Source organism: Homalodisca vitripennis, chromosome 1, assembly GCF_021130785.1.
Source record: "Homalodisca vitripennis isolate AUS2020 chromosome 1, UT_GWSS_2.1, whole genome shotgun sequence".
NCBI lineage: Eukaryota > Metazoa > Arthropoda > Insecta > Hemiptera > Cicadellidae > Homalodisca > Homalodisca vitripennis.
The window spans coordinates 86,072,684-86,085,879 of NC_060207.1; positions in this window are offsets into that span (position 1 = coordinate 86,072,684).

A 13,196-nucleotide genomic window follows, 5' to 3' on the forward strand; every position below is an offset into this window, starting at 1 on the left:
TCATATTAAGGGACAGATCATTGTTTTATTACTTAATTTACTAGTGCACACATATTATAGGGTTAGTTTTAAGTACTCTCTTACAATGTTCAATATACCATCAGATATCGGTAGTTAACTATATTTCTTTATTAGTAGGTATTTTATATTTTAGTCATCATTTTGTTCCACTATGTTAGAAGTAGGTATTTCTTTCTTTATTTATTGTAAATTAGTTTACTGCCTCCAGACGAACCTAAATCTATCAATAAAAACATGTTTTTCTATATTTATGATGGACGTTGTCAACTAACGTTTAGTTGCAACAAATGAAAACAAAAATACAACAAAACAAAGTTACAAACAAGGTTAAACGTACGCGAGACTCTGGCGTAAATCGAGTTCACTTGCGACTGGAAATCCATGCAAATATATATAAAAAATGTATCACCCTGGAACAAACATCTATTGATATTCAGATTGCAGAAAGCAATTCGTCTGCGTTAACGGTACTGTTCTGGGCATGTGCGTTTTGTTAAGTGTTTTATGTTACGTTTTGTTTACTAGTATGAGTATATATGATTGATTTTTACATAAAATAGTATGTATTTTAATATCGTAATGCTCCTTTCTAGTTCTTAGTTACATTTCCAATTTAAACACACTAAACCTTTAAAAAATTGTACATTAACAGTAAAAAATTCAAGTACAATTTTCGAGCTTCGTACGACATTAACCAACTATTAAATATATTTTCCACCAGTAATCTCTAGTTTCAAAATTGGTTCTTCCTGATTTACATTTTGTTCTGATTAACCAAGAAATTGAGTTTTCTGTGATAGAAGAAAAAGTTTACATTTTGTATAAGTTACTACTACAGACCGATCCAACCAGTGTCAAGCTTGCTGAGAGGTTTACAGGGTCCTCCGCCTCCTGCAAACAACCTGATGAAAAACTGGTACAGTAGGCTCTCGAGGCTAACCGGGTGGAGTTCGCTTCGAATTTCATGCGCCATTGACAATACAAAGTCGGTTACACTTCTCTGATGGTAACAGAATTAGGTTTAACTTGGACTGTACCAGGTGCTTTTGTGAGCCTGCAGAGAGAAGAGTGGCTCGCGCGCTAGCCGCAGTGTTTCTTAGGTGGCTCAGCATTTAAGGGGAGTTGAACGGTCCATAAGGCCCAATGTTAAAATAAGGTAACTTTATGTACCTTTTTCTCAGAACTCATAACAGTTAGGAAGTTGAAATTTTTACACAAGGTGTAGTTTATAATATTGTATTTATACCTCTAAAATCTTTGTAAAATAATTGATATAACTAAAGAAAAAAATTTTTATATTTGTGTTATTTTTTATTTTTATATTTTAAGATAAAATATTTTTTCTAAATATTTATTTATTGATGAAATTTGATAAAACTAGAGCTACATACTTCTAAAAGGCTACTTTATAACCAGTAAAAATTTCATGTGTGTAGCATTTATAGTTTCTGAGAAAAAGGTACATATATATTAAAAACCGGTAATTTTCAAAAACAGCGGAAAACAAAAAATCAAAATAATTATAAGTTTATATTATCTTTAGAAGCCTCCTGGACAGTAGCTACAATCCATTTCCTCTTCCTCACCTAATAACTGTCTCCTTTTCTTTATTCTTGCTTCCTTAGTCATTGACTCTGCTTTCAGATCTGCCTTCCTCATCCTGACTTCATCGAGGCTCTTCAATGTGCTTACGGTGTATTTGCCACAGTCTTTTATTCCTAACTCCTTTAAAACCTTGATCCTTCCAATGTTACCTTCATTGAATGTTAGAACAGCATCATGAACACCTAATACAAGAGTCTCTCTTCCAACAAACACATTTTTTGGGATTCGGTTCCACACTACATTGTTGAAAGATTCGTTCACATTCTGGGTTTTACCGTGAAAACACTTTTTTAGTAGATCTAATCTTGACAAATCTTTGTATGTAGGTTTTATTGCTGTCAATACAGCTTGAGGTAGAGAATGTTTGTGATTGTAGGTAATTTCTTCTTTATTTACTTCTGCTAACCTGTATTTGCACCAGGTGTTAGGAGGCGGAGGGCAAAGTTGATGCGAAATTTGTTATATAGCCTTATATTTGAAAAATCTTAGAAGCTCAACGGAAAGCCATTTTTATGTAGGGATTGCAGTAAATTGTTCAGAAAGAATCAAATAATAAAATAAAAAATAAAATCGAAAAAACATTTTTTTACCGATTTTTGCGTTCAACTCCCCTTAATGATATTTATATAGATTTGTATTATAATAATGAGAGTAAATTATACTCGATAGGTATACATTCTTTACATTTAATATATAAGGAAAGAGACCATATTATAAGGAATAATATTTGTAAACGTTAAAGGGACGCTCTACGTAAGTGTAACGGCATTCTGCAATGACACGCTTGAGTAGTGTTAAAATTAATTAATTATTTATATTGTACTGTATAAAATATATTTATTTACTCATATAAATATAAGTACTTGTAGTTGTATACATGGAACATTCATGACTATGTCTCTTAATACTCCTCCGTAAGGATATTTAATACTAGATATTTTAATAATTCACTATTATCAACATTACTTAACACTCATTGCCTTATTTTTAAAATTTGCTAATTATAAAATTATAAAGCTAGAGGTAAATGTTAGGACTATACAAATATTTAGAACGTAAGCTTAGATCCCCCGTACAGTGATCATTAATCTCTCATATGTCTGTTTTCGACTTCACTGGTGATGTAAAGCCACATGTTTATCTCAAATATGAGGACTGGAAATTTACAGTTACATTACAATATTTTTACAGTACATTTCATTTCCTATTTATTTCCACTCATAGATTTATTTTTTTACAGTATTGGCTGAGAAAGTAATTGATATGAAACTAAAATTATGTCATATTAGAATTGAAAGAAAAATTGTTTTAATTAAAGCATACATAATACTATTTTGTGTTGGATAGTTTGCGTTTTCAAAAGCAAAACGTCATTTCGTTTTAAACATTTTCTAGAATTATTTAAAACGAGATTTGTGGATCAGTTAAATAATAATTAGACTCATCGTTGTACAGCCTTATTCAAGATCGCTATAGACTTTCCAACACATCACATGATGGTTGTTTCTCCAAGTTTTAAATGTTGCATTAGATATGAATATTATCATCTTGATTCCTAAATCACTTAATTTTCAAACACAGAAGTATGATCTCCAACAGTAAGTCTTCACACTACTGACATTAATTTCATACAAAGAGGAATTTATGTCATTATAAATTATGGAATTCGTATATTATAAATTGTTCTACTAAAAGCTGAATTTGGAATCCAAGCCTAAAAGACTTAAACTAGTATTTTTAAAGTTTCCAGTTTTTCTCTTCCAGTTATTAAAAATAAACCTTCCGACAAATAAAAGTTTAGTTTTAATTAATCGCTTCTATAAATGGTGAATGTAGTCCATCACGTAGGTTTGTGTTAACATTTTCATGTATTTCTCAAGTTCAGGTAAATTTAAAAACTTGTAAAAACGTGTGTAATAGTAAAACAAAAAATATTTTTTATTAAATCTATAATTCTAGATCAATATTTTTTAAATTGGAAATTTATGTATTTTTATTTCCCCAAAAACTTAGTAATGCTATTGTAAAACAAATTCTATTTCAATTTTAAAGAAGGTGATATAAAAACAAAGCTGACCACCCGTTGATAAATAAGTAAAGAACTGTTCTCTCCAGGGTATTGTATTATTAATAGTGGGTCCAGGAAGCTGCCTCTTCACTCCGATCATACACATTAACTCTCTATACTTATTTACCTAGAAAATTCAAGTGATTTTGAATAAAAATAGAATATTACATGGCCACAGTTCTCAATTAGATAAATAAGCCAAATTATAATTCATGTTGATGTTGAAATCAGCTGTCTTAATTAACATAGTAGTGTAAAAACAAATAACGATTTCAATTGTTTATACAGGAAAAAGAGATGTTTATGTAGTGAAAGTTACGTTTGGGAGAGGGAAAATGAGCTGACTTAGCTTCGAGGAAACGATGACCTCGCAAATTTCAGCTGTATTTGAAAGTTGCCCAGTCACATACAACTGGTTAGTATTGAGACTCAGTGTTTACTATGATTAATGTGTTTTCAGATCATCTTTAGACACTCTTTCACCAGTGAGCTTGTATCTGTATTACATGTATGTAAAAATAAATGTGTTCTCAAATATTCCTAAAACCTTTAACGGGGTGGTGCATATTATGTCAAAGTTCCAAAGCCACTGTCGGAGGTTTACAAAATTGAGTAAACTATTCACTCACTCTTGTACATTCAGATGTCACATTAGTCTGCGCATTTTGTTTTTCGGAGACAGGTGACTCAACCGTAAATAATCCTGATCCAAGAATATCACGGTGTTCACCACGTCACCATCAGCTCACTTCGTCGTGACTATCAATTACCGTGACAGCTGAAAATGGTAATGTAGGTAAGCTTTTTAGCACCACAAACGTAAAAATTTTGGAAGATAAATATCAAGGAGGAGACGCCCAATCCATATTCACGCACTGTAGATTGAAAAAGCCGGCAGCCATATCTTGGAAAGCCCAAACGATCACAGAACTGGGATAGGTTTGATAGGTTGGACTGCATAAACAAATCAACCATCAATTACAAACTTTCTTAACTCTAATTAGTTGCTCTATATGCAGTCCCACAATCATAACGGATAGTGAATATTTAAAAGGTTCGGAAGCATTTAAATGGTTCCTGAAAAGAAACACATGAAAAAAATCCGAGTATGTGTGATTAGATAAATTTATACTGTGACTTTGCATTGTTCTTAATATATATTATCAGCACTACTAGGTCTTGCTTAAGTTTTATATGTATAGTTTTTTAATATATATATATATATATATATATATATTATACAAACCAAACCAATATATGAAAGGGAACAGTACCAGAGAAGATTTACTTAGGCCAATAGAGAATCAACGTAATACACAATGTACATCAAACAAGATTGTGACATATTTTCAATATACAGTGTTTTAATTAGTTAATTTCTAAACCGTTACAAAGTGTACATTATGAAATTACTAATGTCCACTGTACGATATCACTGAATGCGTTATGTGGAGTGCAGTATATTTCAAACCCCAATCTTTATTATACTACCTAGAATTTGGTAGAGAGAAAGAGGTGACTACATCAATCGCACTGACAGATTGCAGGAGTGAGAGCCAAGGGAAAATTCCTTAAGAATTACAATTTCCGAGGAAACTTTCGATAATTTTACTTGAAGTGCTATTCAATTAAATCTTTTATTGAACTTTTAACTTTGGAAGGCATTTTGAAGTTTAGGCTATAAAACTAATCACCATAATATATTCGGTTCTCTTAACAAAGTACATTAACGTTTATATAAGGATAATTTAACGTCAAATATAATTTGAACTAATAGTTTCTCTATATCGGTTGCAATTTGTCTTTACTAGTCAAGGATTCAAAGACGATTATTTTTATCTAAGGATTATCGTCTGTTATTCCCTTATCAAAATTTCGTAATTGGTTATCTTTTGTCTTTCTGAACACGTCGGTGTAGACATGGCAAAATAAGATGCCACACTGTTCAGCACGTGTTGATTGTATATATCTGTATAAGCGTGCTGTGGCGATAGTATTAGGTGAGGAGAAGAAGGGGAAATCAAAGATCAATACGACTCGAGTTCTTAATAAAGTTATCTAAATACAACTCAGTCAATCTGTGATCAGTTCCTTCTTCATCCAGCGCGTCAGAGGGTCTTCCGTAATAAACTTTTAGAGTCGGTTTGAGATATCAAAACTTTCAGTAAACATAATTCTATCTCGCTTCGTTTGGCATCATTCCATCCGGTACCATGTATTTAACGATTCGTAACTAAAAATATACAGCTGCGTAGTTTGCATGTTATTTCTCTGATTTGGATCTACATCATTGCTCTTTAGAGAAAATTTTCATGCACACTACGCATTTGTTCCATATATTTATTTAGTAAGATTGTTGGAAATTGGTTAGAAAAAAATACTCACAAAAATGGCAAATTTGGTATACAATTTTTTAATAATCTGAGGATCGTCAAAATAACATAGAATTTTTGTAAACAAGGCCACTTATCACTATTAGAAGTTTAATTAATTTTAACCACTTTTAGCCATGATAAAGTTTAAAGTTAAGACGCATGTAGGATTTTCTTATCTGTAGAATCGTTTTGAGAAAAAAAACTTTAACCAAATATGCCTCCGCTCGATCAATAGTTTGTAAGGCATTAGTTAACCCCACCCCTTGATACCATTTTTATAATGGTGTTTTATTGTTTTATCGTAATTGAAGCCACACATAATAAACGATCAAAAATCCACAATTTTAGTTGTATGATAGTAACAACATTTAGTACCCCATTTTAGTATGTTGTCAATGATTTCAGTTTAAAAAATATGTCTTATAATTAAAGTTTGGGAGGCTAATATCCTCAAATATTGATTTATAAATTTATAAGCGATATTTTAAATGAGAACAAAATAAGTTTAAATTCCCTAATAAGGATGATATATTTGATCTATTATAGGATGATACATTTTCCAACCTTCAGTCTCTGTTACTCAAGAACTGTATACCCATGTCAGTCAGTGATTTTATGGAAATAAATTTCAAATAAATATGTTTTCTTACATATCTTAAAATACTTTTGATAAGCTATCATCAAATGATACTCAAATTATTTACAATCTGACTGTTTTAATATAGCTGAAAACACTCTTTCTTTAAATATTGAAGTAAATCTGAAAAAAATAGTTGATCTCGTTTTTATTTCGCCTAATGGATTTAGTTCGGAAAAACTCCTAATTTGATCTAGTATAATGGCGAAAAAGTTGGGGCAATAAATAAATCAATTCCATGTTTTGTATTCTGCTGTACACCAGTAGGCTACCGCAACTCACTCCCGGTCAGCCTTGCCTGGGGTAACCTGGATTCCCGCCAAGAATCCGGGACTGACCGCCACTTCACCCTACCCACTGAATTCAAGCATTCTTCTGTAGTAAAACATTTACTCTATCATCATGTGAAAGGGTGAACAAGAAAATGTATCACTAGGTGTTGCTGACAATATAAAGCATCGGCTTGTATGTTCGACTTACACGGTATTTCAATCTAACTCCAACAAAACTTTGGAATAAGTGGAAGTAACAAATTTATTCCGTGTCTATTTGCAAAACATAAATCGATCAGCCTACAGATTGACTCAGGCAGCCAATGCTGTATCAAATTAGTGTTTCGCGAGATTCACGTCGTCATTTGGAGATGTCTCCTTATTTAGGGTTCTATAGGTCTTTTTTATGCATTTCTGACTATTCAGTGCTCGGTTGTGCCAGATCAAAAATAAAATCTTGGAAGGTGTGTTATACTTACTATCATTAATGCCAATGTTAATTTTTCAAATTTATCATCGCATGTACTTTTGTTACAAGTACTAAGTGGGATTGCTACCCTATATTTTTCAACAGGAATTATTGAATTTTTTAAGTTATTTTTAAACATTATTATAAAATTATAATTACATGATTGTATTTGTTATACAAATATGTGTTACTTGGTACAGTTGCCTACTTAGTGAAAGTATTTATGATGTAATATTTTGGAACCCTGTGATATCTTTTAAATAGGGGTAGACATGTATAGAACAGGTATATATCGTTTCAGTATACATGATTAAGAGATTCAAAAGTTAAATCAAAAATTCTTTCTAGGATATTTAAAGTGCCATATCCAATAGTTTGCTTTTTTGTCTCGATGCATAAAATATGTATACTTACGTGCGATTAAAAAGCTTCTGTGATTAAAAAGAATCAATTACGTTCGCGGTCTAATTGATTCATACCAAGAAAATAAATACATATTTGAGTTTCAGAAACCAACGTATATTAAAAAGCGTCTATTTCCAGTAGAAGGAGAAGCGTTTGCTTGTTTTTCTTTAAACTATAGTAAAATTTCATACACAATGTCAAAGGAGCCGGTTTCCAGTAACCTAAATGGAAACATTCACAGCTTTGTCCACTAAGGTGGGTTTTGTAAAGGCGTTTAAATAGTATTTCCAATACCTTAGATGGTTTACATTTGTCAGTGGCTCAGTACGTGGTAAAAATTAGATATTAACTTCGTTTCTGCAATTTAGATTACATTACTGATCAAACACTGTATATTTTATATTAAAATTTAAATGTAAACAATTGTTTTGATAATTCAGTGATGAACTTCAGATAAAACTGTCAACAGTTGTTTAGTGTCGACTTTATATTACTTTACATAAATGTTATATATTGTTAAATGTTATTGTTTTAATTATTATGTTATGCATTCTATAATATTTTGGGAAACTTTTATTATTTTTATCTTGATCAAAACCTCCTTGAAGTTGAATGAATATTTTTTTAAATTAGCCAAGTTGCTCCAGACGTTCTTCAGGATAATGGTTAGCGATTCACTTTTATTTATGATAATTGAACGTTTAACAGTAATTTTATATTGGGTGAATTTTGCATTTCAATTATATGAATATGTACAACATGTTAAACACATACATATAATCTGTATGTACCTGTCTACAGGTATGTATGAATAATATTTATACAAAATAACTAATAATTAAGTTATAAATATAACACTATTAATGAATCAAGAATGATATCCATGCTTAAGGGCTGTATTATACAATTACCTTATTGTAATCAAGTGCATCACTGCCTTATTGGCAAATCACGAACTTTAACTTCATAACAAGTTGAGGTATATCCCTCGAGATCCGAACTCTCCCAACCTTGGCAACCACTTGGAAAGTGAAAGATAAGCTCTATTATGTCAGACACTCACGAAAACATTCATTGTAGCCTGAGGTGAGTTTTTAATCTCAATGTTAGGTATAATTGTTTCACAAACAAATTTTTACGACTAAAGAATACTTTAACGGCCTCAATCGTGAATCAAATAATCAATCAAGCACTCTAAGATTTTAATTGCTTTTTGAGCAAATTTTTTAAACTCTTACATATTTTATCGAGTTTGAAAATTGTAACGGTAATGATTTAATAAAACACAAACATTGCATAGTTTCTAAAATTGCAAAAAACTTCCATATAACTCGTATTACTATTTTATATCAAATATACATGCACAATGTAGTAAACTTATTACGTAATACCAGTTGAAATAAAAATACATTTCTTTATTGTGGTTTTAAACTAAAAACCTACAGTTTTACTCAAAATTATATTAATAATACATCCAGAGTCGTCACTTATGTTGGTAAATATTCTGGCCTAAGTTATTGTTAGAATAGTTCAAGACAAAATCAATTGTATAACGATTAACTTTACTGATTCTGTTACTTAAATTTAAACTTAATATTATTATTAATTTAATGTAATAAGCAAGAATGTTTTCTTTAACTAATTATTTACTAATAACACAGTGTTGCAGTCTATATCGGACAAATATAAATGCATTTTAAAAATCAATATGTATAATGATGTCATTTTGAAATTCATGATAAAAGACTATTGAATTCCATTAGCTCCACTTTTTGAAAGGGATGTTGAAAGGGATTGCAGTATATAATCCTGACACAGTATATTTCAGTATTTTTGTAAAATCTGGATACATTTCATACGTTGTTCTAACAGTTTTATCTAAACATATAGTGTCAGTTTCTGAGTATTATTGTCAAAAATATTTGTTCAAATTCACTCTAAAAATTTCAAGTTGGATTTATAGAAACCTACTCCTTTTAATCTGCCTCAGAACAGAATTTAATCCATTATTTCATTTTGTCGAAATATGACTGCCCTACAAAATGTTCACGCTAGTATAGTTGGACAGTCTATGAAAGAACATAACCATTTCCGGGAAACCCAGAAGAAGAAACTTCCACTTTTTTAAAGGGAGATTCCAATCTGAGTATATCCTCACACAGCCAGCATATTTATACATTTATTAATTTTTAAAAATTGTTATCTGTTTATGATTTATTCTGTTTTATTGCCCTTTTTAAATAAAATAATAAATAATTCTGAGCTTACAATCACTCTATCGTCAATAACAAACTGTAATCAAAGGAGCTACATTTTAGTTTGCTTTGCTGTACGATCAAGAAAGTATTTAAACACGCAGGCTTGAAAAGACTACTTTTGCACAACGCTCAATAAGCATCTACGTCCGGAGTTTGTAATCTACTTTATATAAGAGGAAGATTGGAAACCCCTTACTAATGTCATTAAATATTTCAATATAATGGTTTATAATGCGGTTTTTCTCGATAGAAATCTTTTTGTTTTTTCGGATTGTAGACTGGGAAAGAAAGGCGCATTGAAACATATTAGTCTCCATTTTGTGTGTTTTTTGGTTTTTTTTAACCAATGTAAAATTCTTATATCGCAATGTTCATAAAGCCCACCAGTACCTTATTTACAAAAATTCATAACTTTGTTCATTGATTTGGTGTTTAAAACAGTATTTAATAGTATTTCCAATCGGTTACATGTTTAACTTCGTTATTGGCACAATCTGTAGTAAATATAAAATAGTAGACTAACTTTGTCTTTGCAGAATCAATGGAGGTCCCAATCTCAGTATATAATCCTGAGAGAGCCAGCATATTTATCCTTTTATTAATTTTTAGAAAGGATAATTTCGACGAAATTTGATCCACACTAGCTTCATAGGTTTGAGCGTGGTGACTAATCTATTTTTTTATGTGCTCAGCGGTTTTATAAAAATTTCCATATTAATGATAGTAAAAATTTTTGTTTATTTTAAAACAATTACCGTATCTCCAAACTAAATTAAAAATAAAGAACTCTAATTTAAACAGCTGTAGTTTTGGATTTAATAAACTATTTACTCAAGCGCATCGGTCCTGACAACTGTTTTTGACATTTAAATTGTGATATACTCTTGCACTTTGTCACATACTATATAACTTATTATATTAACACACCAAAAGCTTTTGTTGGTTATTGTTACAGTCATCGTTTATTTACACTAATAAAAAGTAAATATATAATCTAATGATGAAGAAAAATACCGGGCAAATACTACATCAAATATGAGCAAGTTCCGTTGTAGATTTGGATATACCCACAAGAGAACCTCTGAGGCCTGTCCTGTGCAAGGAGATCTTCTCACATACTCGAGTACACAAACTGACACAATAACTGTGGACGATGCTACCGTGAGAATATTACTGTTTAACTTCTTCGTATAACATTTTATTAATTTTAATATTTAAAGTTTCAACCAACTAAGTGCTATACTATGCCGTAAAAAACAGGTATGTTGTTTTCCGTGAGTACCATGAGGAAAACCCCACATATGACAGATCTTGGGAGTACCTTTAGTCTGTTGCCACCAAGCGAAGTGTTGCGATTTTAGGTTTTGCTAGATTTCTTCGTGTTCATCCAAGTGCTCATGGCGAGTATCGTGTTTCCTATCCATTAACTGCGCGAAAACCAATATTGAAGACGCTCATAACGTGATGTACTCTATAACAACTCTTCTAATTGAATGTTCTAACGATTTTTAGTATATTATGGGTTTGATTTTATTCATCCCTTCACTATTATATTAGTCTCTGTTACTATTTATTCCAAACAATGGGTTGATATTAAAAAAATTGCTACCTATGTTATTACGTTTCTCTATGTACCTAATAGATATACATATTATTTATATTATATATTTATTTGTTATTTACACTTATGTGATATTACAGTTGTAATACGTGGTAACATTTTATAATTTAAATTTTTCTGCGATATAACTTTTAAATTAATAACTTTGCTCTTGGTTAATAAAGTTATTACCAAGATCGGTAATATATAAACAAATCATTTATACACTCTTCATAAATTTTGTGTTGTGTTTTTATCCATTAACTGTAAAACAACCTACTGTTTAAACGTTTATGCAATTTTTACACCTTTAACTCTAAATTTGTATAGCATATTTTGTGTCTTAGAGAATATGAAATATATGCCAGATACCTATGTAGTACTGTGTTATTTGAGTAGGCTTGTGTGACATGCACTAACTCTACTCCTTTGACCAAAACTGAAACGAGCATGATGGCATTATCTCCACCATGGATGTATGTTTGCCACTGATATTCTACGTTCTGTCTTCCTGAGTTTTTCTTTTAAAGACCTTTGTCAACATTTTGTGATCTGGTCCCAGTGATTTCCCTAATCCAGTACCTACAAACATTGTGTTTCGTGTTAAGTCTCCTAGCAACTAAAAACATCTGATTTAATTAGAGATTTTGCAAACTGTCATGTGTGTTCAGTCAAATTTCCTTCCCACTGAAAGTACATTATGCTATTTCTTTCTTTCGCATTTTAAACAGGCACCTGTATGTAGAAAAATGTTCACGTATTAATAGGAATTGTTGAAGATAAATGTGAATATCATCATAATCATAGTTTATTTGACCAATTTACATATTTTGCAACTTGTGATATGACAGTCCTCAACTGTGTCTCACAAAATCCACTTTTCTAGCTAACCTTCTTTTCTCGACTTCCTTTCCTGCACTTTAATCCTATCTCTTAGAAATCATCAAAACACTCTCTCTCTCTCTCTCTCTCTCTCTCTCTCTCTCTCTCTCTCTCTCTCTCTCTCTCTCTCTCTCTCTCTCTCTCTCTCTCTCCTCTCTCTCTCTCTCTCTCTCTCTCTCTCTCTCTCTCTCTCTCTCTCTCTCTCTCTCTCTCTCTCTCTCTCTCTCTCTCTCTCTCTCTCTCTCTCTCTCTCTCTCTCTCTCTCTCTCTCTCTCTCTCTCTCTCTCTCTCTCTCTCTCTCTCTCTCTCTCTCTCTCTCTCTCTCTCTCGTGTCAAATAAGGAGTCTGTGATGGTGAGAGATTTTAAGAATATATCGATAGATAGTCTTAAAAGAGAATGTTTGGCGTTGAACTGGAATGATTTGTACTTAAGCGATTCTATTGATGATAAAGTAGAAATATTAAGTAGTAATATAAAAGAGCTTTATAACAAACATGTGCCAGAGAGGAAAATATCACAACGAAAGACTTGTTGTCCTTGGATTACTAATGAATTAAAAGATTTAATGTCACAAAGAGATGTATTGTACAAACGTTTTTTAAG